Genomic DNA, 18,659 nt, shown 5'->3' with positions numbered 1-18,659 from the left:
ATGAAGCCAAACACAAAATTTCAAATATTATATAATTCCATTTATATGGAAGTCTAGAATAGCCAAATCCATAGAAATAGAAAGTAGATTCATGTTGCCAGGGTCTGGGGGAAAGTGACTGTTAATGAGTACAGGCTTTCCTTTTGGGGTGATGGAAAGAATATTCTGGAAAGAGTGATGGTTGCACATATCTGCGAAAATAGTCAAAACTACTGAATCGTACATTTTAACAGATGAAGTTTATGGTATGTGAGTTATATATCAATTGTTTAAAATTGATTAAGGAATAAAATAGGACACAAAACTTAAAGAACAATAAAAAGCTGTGCTGTAAATTAAAATGAATTTCAGGGCCAAGGCTGGCCTGTTGCTTTCACTGTTGCCAGAGCTGGACTTGCCTTTCTTTCTCTTTGTTTCGCTCAGATTTGGAACTGCAAACATAGGCGCTTCTAAAATGCATTGTGTGCCTTTGCAGCTTTGCCTCCAATGCCCAAATTAGGTCCATCACCTGGGCTGTTGGGCCTACTCTCAAGTGGGTTTTGATCTGGCCCTACTCCTTTAGACAGTATGAGCCTCGGGGCTCTATCTTCCCCACTTCTACATTGGATGTGGTGATCCTTTCTGTCAAAAATAATCATCTGTCTTTCATTGTAGTGCAGATGATACCCAAATGTTACCCTCATTCATCAAACTGTCAGGCTAATTGTTTATAAAACATCCGGAGGTGGTTGTCACAGAACATCAGCAAACTCAGACCAAATAAAACAGAATGCTCTGGTTGGATACAGCCCCTGCGTGAAAGAGAGACCTGATGACATTTATGGGAATGAAGGTTCACAAACACCTTTCTAAATCCACTGACCATCAGAAACCCAGGTGTGGTGTTGCTGTCCTGAGACACTGAGCAAAACTGCTCTCAAATAGCTTAGTTTTTATCTTCCTCAAATGTTTCTTGATCATTTGAAAACTACTTCCAGTCCTAAAAGACTGAAGACAGGTGAAGTCTATGGTATGTGAATTATATATCGACGTGGGCTTTAAATTCAGCTTTTAACTTGGCTTTGTTGGCTTTAAATTTCTGCCATGGTCCAGTATGAAGATGGAAAATGCAGTTTCCCTGCCTACCTTTGCTGCAAACACCTGCTCATAGAATTACTTACATTTGAGTGGTGCTTGGAATTTGCAGAGCACTTTTTACAGATATTTCCTTCTAGCCTCAACTTCCCTGTGATGGAGGCACAGTGGATAGAGTTATTTCTAGTTTGCATCTGGGGAGAACTTCTGAGATTGATTCAGTTTCCACTGTAGTCATCTACAGCAGAGCACACCCCTCTACATTCTCAGCTAGTGCTCTTTCCAGAGCACAGAGGATAGAGGGTTGAGCTTGGATCAGGAGACAAATCTTTCTGACCACTTTTGGTTTATTCCTTTTCTGTTCTTCTGTTAGCCTCTCAAAGCATTCCTCAGTCATAGTTTTTCTGTCATTTTCCTTCTAAAAGTTATGTTAATACAGAAAAAAAAAAGTCAGGTCTCTCACCTCTGAAGATGCTCATATCCTAGTAACCTCTAGCTCCAACTGATGATGTCTGACTCTGAAGGCACTTTGCATCTGTAGGTTTTGTGGAACTTTTAGGTTTGTCTTCTGCCTCCTTTATGCCCCACAAGTTCATCTCCCTTTGATCTACCTTTTCTGAAATTAAAGCCACTGGTCTCTGCAGGTAGACCTAGGAACCTCTGTCAATTAAATATACAACATAGGTACAGGTTGGTGCAAACGTTATTGCGGCTTTTGCCATTACTTTTAATGACAAAAAGCGCAATTACTTTTGCACCGACCTGATACATACACATAACACACATAACGTGCACATGTGTCCACTGTGGCAAAAGAGGGATATAGACAGGATGTGCAGAGCCCAAGCCTTGTTTTACCTGTGCTCGAGCAGCTGCTAATTTGCTATCTCATATGGCCACAGGAGCTGGGGCTGAGCTGAATGCTGACCACAACTGCCTCCCTGATTATAAAATGAATATACATTTGCAATATCTTTCCAATGCCAGCATTTACAATTAGGCCGCAAATTTTAATGAGAGAATGTCTGCTTTAATGACACAGCAGAACATGGTCCTGTAAGAAGAACAAAATTTAAATACATGCTATCCGTGTCTACACTTCCTTTCTATTCCCAGAGCTCCATCAGTGTTTCACTACCCATTACCCATAACAGAAACACGACTTCTTCAAATATAACTTGCAAGAATGAAGAATCATGACTCTCAGAGAAATATAAAAAGAATACCATTAAATATTTTATTTAACTTACTAATTAATAAGGTAAACAGTAAGATGTTAGGACTAATTTAAAAAAAAATTTTTTTGAGAAGCTAGGTATCTATTTCAAAAAAAAAAAAAAAGATAACTGATTCATATCTGACCAGGCAAGAAACTTTTCAGAGATAATTCTTCCATGAGACAGAAATTTTTTGCATCTTTTTTCGGAAAAATATCCGCAAGTTAATCTTTGTCTGCATAGTTTTAAAATAGGGAACCCATAGAAAATTAAACCTAGTACTTCACTGAAGAACACTCAGGACTCTCTTTTGGCTTTTTTGAAGTTTCTAGTAACTTTCTGAGAGGTCACTGCTGCCAGAACTAGGAACCAACTCAGGGAGGCTTGTGGGAGCTAAGTCTTTATCATCTAGTACTAAAAAATAAACAGAACGGTTTGTCGATAAATACCCACAGTTATCCTCAAAGCAGAGGTGCAATGGCCACTATCTCCCTCCTTCCCACAGCCCTTGGACATGCTGTGGTCCAACTTCTTCACCTTAAATATAACTCACTGTTGTTTAATGGGAAGAAGAAAGAGGAAAACAAACCTGCTAAGAAAGTGGACCAGACAAATCCAAGTCAAGAATCCCCGCCCTACAGGTGTACAGAACTAAAATACTCAACGAGATCTTCAACTATTTGGATGCCATGACTTCTTGAAACAGACAAATGCAATTTTGAGAGTAGCTTAAATGATTTTAGAACCTAACAGGAATATTTATCATAAGATAAAGAAGGCATCAACTCATTTCCCCTCCTGCTACCTCCATTCCCTGCTCTCCTACAAAGTTTCTCAAAGCTCAGGAAAGCAAGGCAAACAATAAAAAGAAACAACAACAACAACAAAATCAAGTTTCTAAAATTCTATTTACGGTAGGCAAAACTAATGACACAGCATAATTGGGGTTTCTTACAGAATAAGTGTGCATTGCGTAAGACTATTTGAATTATGTTCAGGCGTGGTGGCTCATGCCTGTAATCCCAGCACTCTGGGAGTCAGAGGAGGCTGTATCACTTGAGGTCAAAAGTTTGAGATCAGCCTGGCCAACATGGTGAAACCCCCATCTCTACTGAAAATACAAAAATTAGCTGGGTGTGGTGGCACATGCCTATAATCCCAACTACTCCAGAGACTGAGGCAGGAGAATCACTTGAACCCAGGAGTCGGAGGTTGCAGTGAGCTGACATCACATCATTGCACTCCAGCCTGGGCGACAGAGTGAAACTGTCTCAAAAAAATTAAAAAATACTTTTAAATAATGAAATTTTATAGCTGTTGAATTTCTATTTTATAAATATATCTATTCGCATGTAAAATTGTTTATAAGACATACAGGTTATATCTATTATTGTTAGGTTTATTTGCTGCTTAGTCCATGATCAGAAATGCAACTCCCAAATATAATACAGTAGACCCCCTTACCCACAGTTTCAACTACCCGAGATCAAATGTGTTCCAAAAATATTAAATAGAAAATTCCAGAAATAACTAATTCATAAATTTTAAATTGTATGCTGCTCTGAGTAGCTTGATGAAATCTCCAGCCATCCTGCTCTGTCCCACCAAGGATATAAATCATCTCTTGGTCCAGGGGATCCACTCTGTCTGCCTCCCCACACTTTAGACATTTTGTAGCAATCTAGACTATCAGATAAACTGTCACTGTATTGAAGTGCTTGTCTTCAAGGAACCTTTATATTATTCCATAATGGCCCCAACACACAAGAGTGATTATGGTAGCATATTATTATAATTGTTCTATTTTATTATTAGGGGTTTTTTTTTTTACTAATTTATTCTTTATTTTGGAAAATAAGAGTATTAGGTTTTTTTTAATTGCATTTTAGGTTTTGGGGTACATGTGAAGAACATGCAAGATTGTTGCATAGGTACACACATGGCAGTGTGATTTGCTGCTTTCCTCCCCATCACCTATATCTGGCGTTTCTCCCAATGCTATCTCTCCCCAACTCCCCACCCCACACTGTCCCTCCCCTTTTTCCCCCCGACAGACCCCAGTGTTTGATGCTTCCCTCTCTGTGTCCATGTGTTCTCACTGTTCAACACCCACCTGTGAGTGAGAACATGTGGTGTTTGATTTTCTGTTCTTATGTCAGTTTGCTGAGAATTTGCCGGGTTCATCCATGTCTATACAAAGGACACTAGTGGTTTTTTATGGTTGCATAATATTCCATGGTGTATATGTGCCACATTTTCCCTGTCCAATCTATCATCGATGGGTATTTGGGTTGGTTCCAGGTCTTTGCTGTTGTAAACAGTGCTGCAATGAATATTCATGTGCATGTGTCCTTATAGTAGAATGATTTATAATCCTTTGGATATATGCCCAGTAATAGGATTGCTGGGTCAAACGGAATTTCTATTTCTAGGTCCTTGAGGAATCGCCACAGTCTTCCACAATAGTTGAACTAATTTATACTCCCACTTCTCTGCTGAGAAGAATGTATATTCTGTGAATTTGGGGTGGAGAGTTCTGTAAATGTCTATTAGGTTTGCTTGGTCCAGGTCTGAGTTCAAATTCTGGATATCCTTGTTAATTTTCTGTCTCATTGATCTGTCTAATATTGACAATGGGGTGTAAAGTCTACCACTATTATTGTGTGGGAGTCTAAGTCTCTTTGTAAGTCATTAAGAACTTTCCTTATGTTTCTGAGTGCTCCTGTATTGGGTACTTATATATTTAGGATCGTTAGCTCTTCTTCTTGTATTGATCCTTTTACCATTACGTAATGTCCTTCTTTATCTCTTTTGATCTTTGTTGGTTTAAGGTCTATTTTATCAGAGACAAGGATTGCAACTGCTGCTTTTTTTTTTTCTCTCTTTCCATTTGCTTGGTAAATCTTCCTCCATCCCTTTATTTTGAGCCTTTGTGTATCCTTGCATGTGAGATGGATTTCCTGGATACAGCACGCTGATGGGTTTTGGCTTTTTATCCAATTTGCCAGTCTGTGTGTTTTGATTGGGGCATTTAGCCCATTTACATTTAGGGTTAATATTGTTATGTGTGAATTTGATCCTGCCATTTTGATGCTAGCTGACTGTTTTGCCTGTTAGTTGATGCAGTTTCTTCATTGTGCTGATGCTCTTTACCATTTGGTATGTTTTTGGAGTGGCTGGTACTGGTTGTTCCTTTCTATGTTTAGTGCCTCTTTCAGGAGCTCTTGTAAAGCAAGCCTGGTGGTGATGACATCTCTGAGTACTTGCTCGCTCACAAAGGATTTTATTTTTCCTTCACATATGAAGCTTAGTTTGGCTGGATATGAAATTCTGGGTTGAAAGTTCTTTTCTTTAAGGATGTTGAATATTGGCCCCCACTCTCTTCTGGCTTGTAGGGTTTCTGCTGAGAGATCTGCTGTGAGTTCAATGGGCTTCCCTTTGTGGGTAACCCGACCTTTCTCTCTGGCTGCCCTTAGCATTTTCTCCTTCATTTCAACCCTGGGGAATCTGACAATTATGTGCCTTGGGGTTGCTCTTCTTGAGGAATATCTTTGTGGTGTTCTCTGTATTTCCTGGCTTGAATATTAGCCTGCCTTGCTAGGTTAGGGAAGTTTTCCTGGATAATATCCTGAAGAGTATTTTAGCTTTTTTTTTTTTTTTTTTTTTTTTTTTTTGCATTGGGTTAGAACATGTTCTTTTAGCTCACAGAAGTTTCTTATTACCCACCTTCTGAAGCCTGATTCTGTCGATTCATCACACTCATTCTCCATCCAGCCTTGTTCCCTTGCTGGTGAGGAGTTGTGATCCCTTGTAGAAGGAGTGGCATTCTGGTTTTGGGTGTTTTCATCCTTTTTGCACTGGTTTCTTCCCATCTTTGTGTATTTATCCACCTGTCATCTTTGTAGTTGTTGACTTTCAGATTGGGTCTCTGAGTGGACATCCCATTTGTTGATGATGAAATTATTTCTTTCTGTTTCTTAGTTTTCCTTATAACAGTCTTGCCCCTCTGCTGTAGGACTGCTGAGGTCTACTCCAGGCCCTGCTTGCCTGGGGATCACCTGCAGCAGCTACCAAACAGTAAGGGTTGCTGCCAGTTTCTTCTTCTGCTATCTTTGTCCCAGAAGGATACCTGCCAGATGTCAGTCTGAGCTCTTCTTTATGAGGTGACTCTTTGGATATACGAGGTTCAGGGAGCTGCTTGAGGAGACAGTCTGTCCTTTATAGGAGCTTAAGTGCTGAGCTGTGAGCTCCATTGTTCATTCAGAGCTGCTGGGGAAGTACATTTAAGTCTGCTGCAGCAGAACTCATAAACCCCCCTTTTTTTGCCCCTCCCAGGTGCTCTGTCCTGGGGAGTTAGGGATTTATTTATGAGTTTCTGTTGTGCTGCTGGCTTTTTTCAGGGCTGCCCTGCCCAGTGAGGAGGCAGCCTATTCACTGTCTGCCTGCAGAGGCTTTGCTGAGCTGTTGTGGGCTCCGCCCAGCTGTCGTGTGAACTTCCCTGCAGTCCTGTTTATACGGGTGTAGTTAGAACTGCCTCAGCAATGGTGGCCCTCCTCTATAATGGCAGACTCTCTCTGTAATGGTGGACTGCCTCAGCAAAGGCAGACTGCCTAAGCAATGGCAAACTACCTCGGTAGTGGTGGACTGCCTCGGTAATGGAGATGCCCCTCCCCCACAGAGCTGGACTGTACCAGGTTCAGCTGTGCTTGCTGTGAAACTCTCAGTCCACAGCGTTTCCTATTGCTGTTTTTTGTGGAGGTGGAACCAGCCGAGCCTGATCACCTGGCTCCCTGTCTCAGAGCCCCTTTTATTTTTCTTTTTTTAGTTGAATAGTCAATTCTGTCTCCCAGGTGTTCCAGTCACCTGTTGAAAAGGTGCCAGGATCTGTGTGATTTCCCCTGCAGTGACCCACTGCACCGGCTGAAACAGCTGCACTGAGATTCGTGGCACTTTTTTGCCTGGGAATCTTCTGGCCTGGCTTCCTGTTTCAGTCCCCTTTTTAATCAGATGAATGGGTGACTCCGTCTCCCAGGAGCTCCAATCGCCAGCTAAAACAGTGCCCGGACCTGTGTATTTTGTACAGAGAACCACCGCGCTGGCAAAAACAGCCACGGGGGTCAAATCAGCCATGCTGGTGACCTGTGCGGCTCCTCCGCCTGGTAATCTCCTGGTCTGTGGGCAATAAAAATCCATCTGGAAATGCAGCATCTACTCACCCTCTGTACTTTAGCTGGGAGCTGCAATCCTGAGCTGCTCCTAATCGGCCATCTTGGATGCCTCCTATTATTAGTTTTTAAACTCTGTGCCTGATTTATAAATTAAACTTTATCATAGGTAGGTATGTATAGAAAAAAATAGTATATACAGAGTTGGGTACTGTCATAGTTTCAGACATCCACAGGGGGTCTTGAAATGTACCCCCCACAGAAGAGGGGTGACTACTGTATTCCTCATGTAGTGTTTTTGTGAGACTATATTTTTAGGGTTTCAGCATGGAGTTATCAGGAACTCATCACTTCTGCATGGGCTCAGTTACATGGAGGAAAAATAATCCCAGAATTTCACTGGCCTCAAACTGCTCATTCATGCCCCATGACCACCTTGAGTTGATGGGGACCCTGCTTCCCTGGCCCTCACTCAGGGGTTCAGGCCAATGTAGTGGCCGCTATCACATGCCTTGCTGGGTATAATAGCAGAAAGAAAGAAAGTGTGATGCATAGCACACTCACGCATAAAGTTTTCACCCAGGACTGACACCTGACACTTTCTCTCATGTTTCACTGGCCAAAGCAATCCATGCAGCAACACCTAATCTCAAAGAGACAGGAAGTGCAATCCTGAAGAAGAGAGAGAAAATTTGTAACTAACACTAATGACCACCAAAATTTGTTTTGGAAAGTAGAGCCTCCTGTTTTTAAACAAATTTTATTCTTTTAGCTATATTAAATTAGCTATTAACCAGCCACGTCTTTACGGTGTTAAAATTCTAAGTATAAATTTTGATCTGTTAACTTAAACTTCCATTCATCTGAAACACCAACCAAATACATATATTTTGTGCCCCTCATTTTAGGCAAAATGCCATAGAAATTAATAAGACAAAATCCTACACGCAGATCCCAGGTTGGGTAATTTGGTCTTGTGCCAGAAGGCACAGCTTTCTTTTCTGGAAAGGGCCCAGGTTTGGGATTGGCTATCGTTCCTCTTTCCATAAGGTCTGAATCTGACAACCTCCACAGTACAGAGGATTCATTTGTCACACCTGGCATTCATCTGAGGAATGAATTAACACTGGTGTTTAAAGGAAATTTCATTTTAGCAAATTTTGGTTAGCAGGTAATTTTGTGGTTTCAACTTTATTTCCATATGATTAATTTCCCACACCCAGCTTAGAGTTGCTGAATCCAGACTTCAAAGCATAAACTCCCCCTGACATGGCAGGGTTAGGTAAATGTGGAACAAAAGTAGCCACTGCCAAGGATCTCAGGAGGTCAGAGGCCAGGTTCAAGGCCTTCACAGAATGTGTGCAGCAAGCGTCAGCTCAACAACAGTCCAACAAGGAAAGAATGGTTGAGAGTCCACTCTGGCAACAAAACTGAAAATAATCTCTTCTAATCAAAAGGTCATTAAAAAAAAAGGTTATTGGAGCACTTGCAATCAAATAATAGAAAAAGCAAAAGTAAGGAGGTCATATAATTCTAAGATGTGGATAGATGTAGAAAGCAAATACTTTCCACATAATAAAACCATTAACTATTGCAGTTTCTGGATCTTTCAGGAATGTAATTGGCTCCTTCCTGTGTCAATGAGGGTCTTAGCAGTAAAGAAATGTACTTCATCTGGGAATTTGAAGGACATTTGTAGTAGTGGGAGTCTTCACAGAGGTGTGGGCAGGATTAAAGGAATCACAGTGGATGTTGAGGAACCCCAAAACTACCAGTGGCAAGAAGCCATTACTATCACTAGGCTTAAAGAGGCAGGGGACAGGAAATAATATTATCAGAGCTTGGTGAGAGCAGCCACCATAGGAGAAGAAAGCCCACCAGACTCTGTGTGACCATAGAGGAACATGGCTGCTCTTAAGACAGTGCCAGGGCAAGGGGGTGTGACAACAAGTGGCCATGTGCCCTTCCTCCACTAGCCAAATCCAACTGCAAAACAAAGGACAAGGGATCTTGGCAACAGAGTCCAGTGAGGTCAGTCTCTTGGGGCACAGAGCAGAGGAGGACATAGAATGCATTTGGCTGGCATACCACCTCACCTAATTAAAAAATGCTGTCTGTAACTGTGTAAATGTTTTCTCTTTTATCCTCTATTTTGTCAGGCTAGTTATGTTCTGTTTACTTTTTCCTAAGTACTCTCCCTCAGAGATTTCAATTCTCTTTACTTTCATTGCTGAATCCAAACGAACTCAATAGCTTCTTTTTCTTTGTTCTCTGGGGATATTATTACAAGTTTATTACATTTTTAGTAACTCATTCCATATACAGCAAAAAAGGGAGAGATATTAATTTATTTTTATGGTTTTATTTTACTTTATTTAAAAAAATGTTTTTTTTGAGACAGGGTCTTGCTCTATCACTCAGGCTGGAGTAAAATGGTGTGATCATGGCTCACTGCAACCTCAAGCTCCCAGACTCAAGAGATTCTCCCACCTCAGCCTCCTGAATAGCTGGGACCACAGGCATGAGCCACCATGCCTGGCTAATTTTTTTTATTTTTTATTCTTGTAGAGCAGGGTTTCACCATGTTGCTGAGGCTGGTCTTGGACTCCTAGACTCAAGTGATGCACCCACCTCAGCCTCCCAAAGTGCTGGCATTACAGGCTTGAGCCACTATGCCCAGCTATAGCTTTATTTTTTTAGAGCAGTTTTAGGTTTTCAGCAAAACAGAGAAGAAAGTACAGAGAGTCCACATATACTCTCTGCCCTCACACATGGCCAGCTTATCAAAACCCTACATCAGAGTGACTCATTTATTACAACTGATAGACCTGCATCAATTATCACCCAAAGCCCATAGTTTTAATTGGGGTTCACTGTTGGTATTGTACAGCTTATGGGTTTTGACAAATTTATAATTGCTTGCATCTACCATTATAGCATCATACAGAAAAGTTTCACTGTTTTAAAAATCCTCTGTGTACCCATCCATCCAGATTTTAATTTTTAAGCATTATGTTAAAAATCCCAAGAGACTGTATCCTGAACTTTAAAAAATTCTGATGTGTTCCTGGTACATAAACAAAATACAAAAATATAGTAAATTATTGCCTAAAATTGTTGAAAAATTGAATGATAGGAATATTGTTATAAACAGTATAACTAATCTACCAATTTTCAAAGACTTAAAATATATTTGCAGCCAGCATGTCATACGATGCAATTAGTGATGTATCAAAAGACAACTTTACTTTAAATATATACTCAGTGTGGATGATTTTCTCCAGTCCCTGAAAGAAAGTACTGGCTTTTCTGGCCATTTTAAGTCACAAAAGGCAAGCTCAATTCACAAGCAGAAATTGTCCAGCCCCAAATATGAATATCTAAACTCAAGTTAGAGCAAAATCTTCTTCCCTTCCTCATCTGGGAGCTGCTTTAAGCAGGCCACTTGCAGAGGGGTTCAGGGGTGTGGTTGCCATCTACTCACTTCCTCTTTGTTTCTTCTCCTTTGCTGACCAGGGCCTCAGCCCTTCTGGGGGTGGTTTGGGGAAGGAAAAGAGGGCCAAAGGAAGTCTTTGCTGATGACTTTGCTCGTTTCTCTCACGGGTGCCTCTAAGAGCTCATTGGAGGCTCCTCTGCTGGGTTTCCTTGATATAAGTGACACGTTCTGTCCCCGTCACTGCTGTTTCCCACTCTGTACTGGTTATTGAATGGTCCACTCTATGCAGACTCTTACTGTTAGAACTTCCTCATTCCCCAGGGTATCCTTTTGAATACAAATTTGTATTAGTTAGCTATGGCTGTGTAACAAATTACCATGGCTTACAATAATCAGCCAGGCACAGTGACTCATGCCTGTAATCCCAACACTTTGGAAGGCCAAGGGAGGAGGATTACTTGAGCCTGGGAGTTTGAGACCAGCCTGGGCAACAGATCAATATCTCATTTCTAGCATTATAAAAACAAATTAAAATTAGCTGAGTGTGGTGGTACATGCCTATAGTCCCAGCCAGTCAGGAGGCTGAGGTGGGAGGATCGCTTGAGCCTGGAAGATCAAGTCTGCAGTGAGCCATGACTGTGCCATTGTACTCCAGTCTGAGTGACAGAGCAAGACCATGTCTCAAAAAATAAAAAACAAAATAAAATAAAACAACTCACACTTACTATCTACCACCTTCTATAGGCCAGGAATCTTGGCCTGGCTTAGCTACATACTCTGCTTCAGGGTCTCTTATAAAGCTGGGGCCACATTCATCACAAAGCTGAACTGAGAAGGAGCTGCTTCCCAGTTCACTCACCTATTTAATATCAGGATTCAGCTCCTCACAGACTACTGGACAGAGGGCCTTACCTCCTCCTAACTTCTGCTGGAGGTTACCCTCAGTTCTTTGCCAGGTAGGCCTCTCCAACATGGCAGTTTGCTTCATCAAAGCATGCAAGCTGAGAAGAGAATAGAGAGCCCAGCAAAAAAGAAATCAGTCTTTTGTAACCTAACCATGAAAGAGATATCTCATCACTTTTGTCATATTCTTTTCATTAGAAAGGAGCCACTAGGTCCAGCGTACACTCTAAGGGAGGAGACTGCACAAGGGCATGAATACCAGAAGACAGGAATCATGATAGGTCACTTTTGGAAGCTGCCTAACACAGACTTAAGACAGTTTGGCCTCATCTCTCTCTACTTATGGTCCACGAGAAACACTTGTGTTTCCCACCTACTGACAAATGCTGAGACGAAGTGACCAACTCCTTCTAGTTGCCGCTGGCCTCTTTAGCTTTCCCAGGCACCAGTCCCCAACCCCTCCAACTGCAGTTCCCTTCAAGGGATTATACTGAAAACTCACCAAATGACCCTGTGAAGCTCCCTCTCCTGCAACCTGACATTAGAAAACAGCCCTTCCACTCCCCTTTTTTCCTGTGAGGAAGAGAGGTGGAAACACTGACAGCCATAATTCTCTCCCAAGAAAATCAGCTAATAATGCCCCTCCTGTCTCCTCTTTCTTTACCCTTTTATATTCTCAAAGTAAATCAAGCACTCAAGAGTTTCAGAGTTGTGAAACTGTTTTTTGAGTATTCCTTTTGTAAAGTCTGCATATGGCAATCTGTTTCACACCCATTTTGGTGTCTAATGTCTATCATATTGTTGCCTCACTTGAAATTGAGAGAGGAAAAGACCCATTTTAGCGTTTTCTACACATTTAAAATAATCTTCTTTTGATGATCCAGAAGGCTGTCACTAATTTATAGTATTTATCATTTTTATCATCCACTTTCATTTTTCCTGGGGAAAAATGCATAGAAACCTACTTTATGAAGAAATCAGTTTTCACAATAAAATCATAACTGTAAATGAATCACATATAATCTATTAAAATGCACTAACATAACTTTCTGTCTAATTCATTAACATAGTTTTAAAGCTTTGAGATAAGGACATCATCTCCTTTTCTTTTCCTGATTTTCTTATTAGACAGAATCTATAACAAATTCTCCTTGTGAGAAAGAAAGGGATAATGTGGGGTGACATACATATACCACATACAGTGGATTTTTGTAGAAGCTCATTTATAATAATGTCTGTAGTACACCTTTTGAAAGCACCTAATAAACCCATTTTATTTTCTAACTATTTTGGTTAGTTTCCAAAAATACTATTCCCACTAACTTAAAATGCTCTGTTATAGGTAGACTTGGATGTTTAATTCTGAAGTTCTAAGAGCCAGATTCTTGTTGTCTGTAATTGGAGAAAGACATTCCTAGGAGGACATCATCCTGGTTCACACAGTGCCCATATTTCATTTATTATTTCCAAGTCCTTTATCATCAATGTCATTAGGTTTGGCCAGATACAAGGAAGTTAGAGTTCCCCACCACCAACAGGAGTATGAAACAGACTTAAAAAGATGAAATATTCATTCTCTGGTTGTGAGGCAATGAGTTCCTGAGATGGAATAACCCAAGAAGTAGGTGTAGAGCAGATATCATCTAATGCAAAACCTGCAACGTGCTAATAGAGAACTAGAACAAAATACCAAAATGAGAGGTCTGAATGAGAGGTCAAAAAATCAGCACGAAAATTCCAAGAGACATGCTCTCTAAAGCCTCAGTAAGACAAAGAGGGCAGCAGAGAGGAGAGATCATTTCTCCAGGCAAGGGTATACCAGAGGCTACTCAAAGTAAGAGGCTCCTGAAACTGTGAAGAAGGATCTACAGAAGTTCATTCCTCTCTGAAGGCTTCTCTGATGGCCCAGAAAGACACAGGTGTCCTCCTGTTCAGGATCTTAACAGAACTCATACCAAATTCCCCTATACCACTCATCATAGTCAGGGGGAAGACCTATTCATGAGTCTTTCAATTTCTACTTTAAACAGCATAGCTTGAGGCCAGGAATGCTGTCTTTCCATCTGTATATCTACTACTTAATGCATAGTGAATGTTCAACAACGACTTCTTAATGCATAACAAATGTTCAACAACTATTTGTTGAATAAATAAGTGAATAAACAAATATGAAAATGAGGTAGCAGATAGTCCAAATAGCAAAGATCAGAGAAACTAGGTGAGACAGGAGAAGTTTGAGTCAGTGCCCTTGGGGAGCAAAAGCCCATGGTCCTTGGTTTCTACCCAACCATGGCCACCAGCTTGGCATCTACTCTCAAGTGTTTCTGCTCTAGCAACATCAAAACTTAACTTTCTCCCCTGCTCTCAAGATCTAGACTTCTGCACATTCATCCTCATTTTGCATGTGTTCAGTTGCCTGTCTCTTAATCTCATCTCCTCTATTTCCTCTCACCTCTTCTTTCTCAAATCAATACTCAAATACTCTTTATTCCTCAAACCTGACATCTGAATCCCCTCCAACTCCCACATTTAGGACACTGCAACAGACTTCTTTCTTTCCCTACCCATATTCCTGTTATTCAAGAGTTCTTCTGCCCTGCTAAATCTTGTCCCTGGAACAAATAATCACCCACAGATGATAGGGCAAATTATCTTAGATAAGAAAGTCTGTCTTGGATATATTAGAGAAAGTGTTTTCACTAAAAGAAACTACAGGATGTGAATAATATAGTTGAATTTTTAAACATTCTTAAGAATTTGCAGGATCTGCAAAGAGTGAGGAGGAGGGGAGGGTTAGGGGGAGAAGGGAAAGGAAGAGGAAGAAAAATATGAAGCAGAAAGAGGAGATGGTAGAAAAGAAAGAAAAGGAAAAGAAAAACTACCTTGTTATGATAGGCAGTACGACTCTCTTCCCCAGAAAACAACTCACAGAAAAGAGCCTACTTGCTGAATTCATTGGCTACTTCTCAGTCTGTAACTTACTTGATACCCACCCTTCCTGCAAGTCTCTTTCCACGGCCTCCAAGACACCTCTGGTTCTGACTGATTCCCAGTCACCTTTGTAGTCCCCTTTTTCTATCCTCAGCCCTTACGTTTATTGTTCCTCAAGATTTTCTTCCATATGCTTTGCTATTCTTCCATCAACCCTTGGTTTCAGCTACCAGTGGGATAATGCTGATGATTTCAAAGGCCATGCCATCAGCTCAGATCTCTTCTTTGTGATTCTGTATCCAACAGCCTTTTGGACATTTTAGCCTTCATGTGCTGCAAGCACTTGGAATAAAACACACCTAGTACTGAACTCATCATTTACACCACTCCCAACTGTTTTTCTTGTATAATTTATAATTGAGATTGGTATCACCAACGATTTTATTTCTCAAGTCAGAACCTGAGCTCATACCTCCCCCCATACCCACATACTTACTTAATAAATTTCTGTTAATTTCACTGCCTACATTTTTCTTGAATCCTTCCAATTATTGCCTTCATTACTTCTCCTAAGCTCCTGCAATATGGGTGCACCTACTCTAGAGCCCTCTAATTCACTCTCCATGAGGCAGCTTAGGATCTTTCTAAAATCTGAAGCTGATAGCATCCATGTCTTATTTAAAGTATTTTAATGTCTTTCCTTATGCACTGTATGTCAGGTTTCTCTAATGCCGTCTCAAAGGACTTTATCATCCGGTTGTTTCTTATCTATAGCCCTTTATGTTCTCTGTGCTCCAACAGCTGCTTTTAGTTGCCCAAATATACCATGTTTTTCTCATATGCCAGCCTTTGTCATACTTTCTCTGAGACCAGCAGAGAGAAGCACTGAAAAACACTGTTGGATGAACGAATGCGTGAATATGAAAGAATCTATAATTGCTGGTGACTGATTTAAAACAAACTAACAGCCAAAGAAATAAACAAAAAACCTCTGCTGCTTATTTTTTGCTTTTACCCAGGAATATAAAAATTAGTATCATACAAACAAAGATAAACAGTGTCTTTTCTGCAGCAAGGGACTTTATTTAATTCCTTTAGCATAATTTGATTTTGCCTTTTAAAAAAATTAAACTGCATTTATTATAGAGGGTTTTATGGTTCCCCAAATGTATGCTTGCTGGTCTGTCTGCAAATTGTATTTTCCAAATGTCTGTTTTTCCTAGAACTATTTGCTTATTAGAAGCTAGTTATTATTTTTCCAGGAATGGCAGCATAAAGCTCAAGTATTTGTTTGTAGTAGGGCAATCCTAGAGATTTTGGATTTGTTTATGTTTCCCCAGATTCTTGTTCCATCATAATGTAGCATTCTGATTTTGACCAAACCTCAGGGCTTTGGCCTGTGGTCCAATAAATGGGTGTGCACACACATTGTCCAAATAAGTAAAATATGCTGGTGGTGTCCAACCCATCTCTTGGCTACTTCTTAAACTGCCAAGTGGCTGCAGAAGCTCATGACTATTTTATCACAGGAGCTAATTTTCTCTGTTCAAAATTCAGTTACCTAGCTTTGATATCACAACTGTCAAGAATAAAACTTCTTTTTTCTTATGTTTAGGTTTGATTATACAATTCCTTGGCAAAATAATCATGTATCAGTATCAGTTAGGGCACTGCAAATGAAACTGGCTTCAGAGGATTTAAGCAGAACAAGAATTTTTAAAAAGGATACAGGGCAGCTTAAGACTTGTCAGGAAGGCTGGAGAACCACATAAACTCATGCCATTTCCCCCAGGGTGCAATATCCCTTTTGATTTATACTTTTTCTGTGAAGGAGGAGTTTCAGAGGTTTTTCATTGGCCATTCCTACCACAGTGGCTCTTACCATAGGTCAGGGAGCTGATGTGGAAATTCTGCCTGATGTTGATGACTCCTAATCCAGTTATACCCTAAAGATCTAGACTCTACCCTTCTCCCCTCCCCTGGGTGTACTATGGGGTGGGCTTGGCTGAACATTCTATTTATTCCATGACCAAATAAATCCTTACTCCTTGACTAAGGGAAATACAGCAACATTCCAAGTCCCCAGGAATCATCCATTAGCTCAGGGCCAGTACCATGGGGATCCTGATATCCCCTTTTAGACCAAGAAGCCACTTCAAAGACAGTATCTTTCACCTGCATCACCAGCCTTCAGAGAGCCACCATCAAGGAGAGGAAGAGTTAGAGAACCAGGAAAAACTCTAGGAAACTAGTGTTTTTTTTCACTGTCTTTAGCCCCAGCCAGGCTACGTTAGCTATCTTATCCCCCACCGCAGTGTTTTTTAAAGGTGCTAGGACAGCTCTCAAAGCTTTCGTAACAGGAATGCCTTGCAGGCCACCTTGAGGGCCATAGTTGGGGAATGACAAAACAGCCTCCCCACAATAAATTGTCTACAACATTCCTATCTCTCTAGGTCTTTGGGCTCCTTTAATTACATTAAAATTTAAAATGTCTGTCATCTCAAATATAAAGATAGTGTGAGTCATCAATACACCTGGGCAGGTAGAAAACCAAATTTATTCATGAAGCATTGCTTCCTGTGGGCTCTCCAAGTCTCAACATCTGTTCCATTTGTGTTCACGGTTTCATACAAATGACTCACTGATTAAAGACTGAGAAGCTATTAAAGGAGATTGAGGGGTTCACAGAATTTCCAAGGTAGCTGGAAAAGCAGATTCAGAGGACACACAACCTCAGAGGACTCAGGTCATCAAATCAGGCCAAAAACCTGTTGCTGCCTCCACAACCCCACCCTAGGCATTTGTCCCATGCTCCAGCTTCAGTGATGGCCACCCTAAGAACCCCTGTCTATGACAGCTCGTGCCATCGCTAGAGAGGATTCCCTGAAGAACCTGCTTGACTGAGGCAGCAGTTTCTAATTTATAGTCTAGGATGGTGTAAACATACCTATGTTCCAGTGTCTAAGGAGGCTGGGGAAGCAAGTATCTGCCATGGTTACCTTCTGTGGTGGGAAAGCAGCTCAATGTGTAGGGGATATCACAGATAGGAAATTCCCCAGACATAGGAATCCATTTCTGATGCTGAGCAGGCAAAATAATGGCATATGCCTACTGCAGACTGTTTCCAGACTAAAGCTTCATCAAAACATTTTGAGATGTCATGCCTACAACATTTGTGATTTGGTCACTCTAATTTCCTGTTCACTAGCTTGCTGATGACATACAAATTGATGCAGCAGCAATGCCATAATCCATAGAACTTAGCATGCCATCAATTGTGAGTCATGCCCTTATTCTATGTACAGCTAAAGAAATGCTGCCAAGTGTCCTATGATTTGTTAAAGGAAGAACAAAACTCTCATGCAAATTTAAAGTAAGCACATCAAAGATTTTATTCAACTTGTAAATTATTGAGAGAATGAGTATAAAGTTAAATCAGTCCAAAGAGCATTTGAGAAGCTGGGTGTATATAGAGGTGATTTACTAGATTGTTGGGTTAAATTTGAACAAAAAGAGCAAAAAACTGATTAATATCAGACAAAGCTATAGCCATATCACTGGAATTATCAATTTCACAGGATAGAAATGATTTGTATTTCTACTGGACTAAATCTATAGTCTAAACTCTTCCTCTATAAAGTTATAAAATATTCAAGTAAATAGAAAATCAAACCTAGCACTGCACTGAAAAAAAAATTTTTTTTATTGTCTATTTCCAAGTTTGGGATATTATTTTGATAGCGTCAATGTTTTCATATTACTAAAAGCTCTTTTGGATTTATTTAGAATAGACTTTTAGCATATGTCAGTCTTGTGTATGCATAAAAAATACACTAAATAGAGAGTTCTATGTATCTACATTCAAAGTCTTATAATTTATTTTTCAACTCAGAATCATTAAAGTTTATATTTTTTCTGTGTATTACTGTTCTT

General features: G+C 40.4%; 1 long non-coding RNA gene across 1 annotated transcript in view; it reads right to left on the bottom strand.

The window, feature by feature from the left end:
* The window catches only part of LOC141580242 (uncharacterized), a 48,328-nt gene extending 44,372 nt beyond the window's left edge, over positions 1-3,956 (bottom strand). The window contains exon 1 of the long non-coding RNA XR_012512398.1: positions 3,772-3,956. This is a non-coding gene — a long non-coding RNA (uncharacterized LOC141580242). The remainder of the gene's footprint in view (positions 1-3,771) is intronic.
* Between the last annotated feature and the right edge of the window lie 14,703 nt (positions 3,957-18,659).

The sequence above is a fragment of the Saimiri boliviensis genome, chromosome 1 (assembly GCF_048565385.1).
Source record: "Saimiri boliviensis isolate mSaiBol1 chromosome 1, mSaiBol1.pri, whole genome shotgun sequence".
NCBI classification, from domain to species: domain Eukaryota; kingdom Metazoa; phylum Chordata; class Mammalia; order Primates; family Cebidae; genus Saimiri; species Saimiri boliviensis.
The sequence above is the reverse complement of the archived record's forward strand: the minus strand, read 5'-3'. Positions and strand labels throughout refer to the sequence as shown.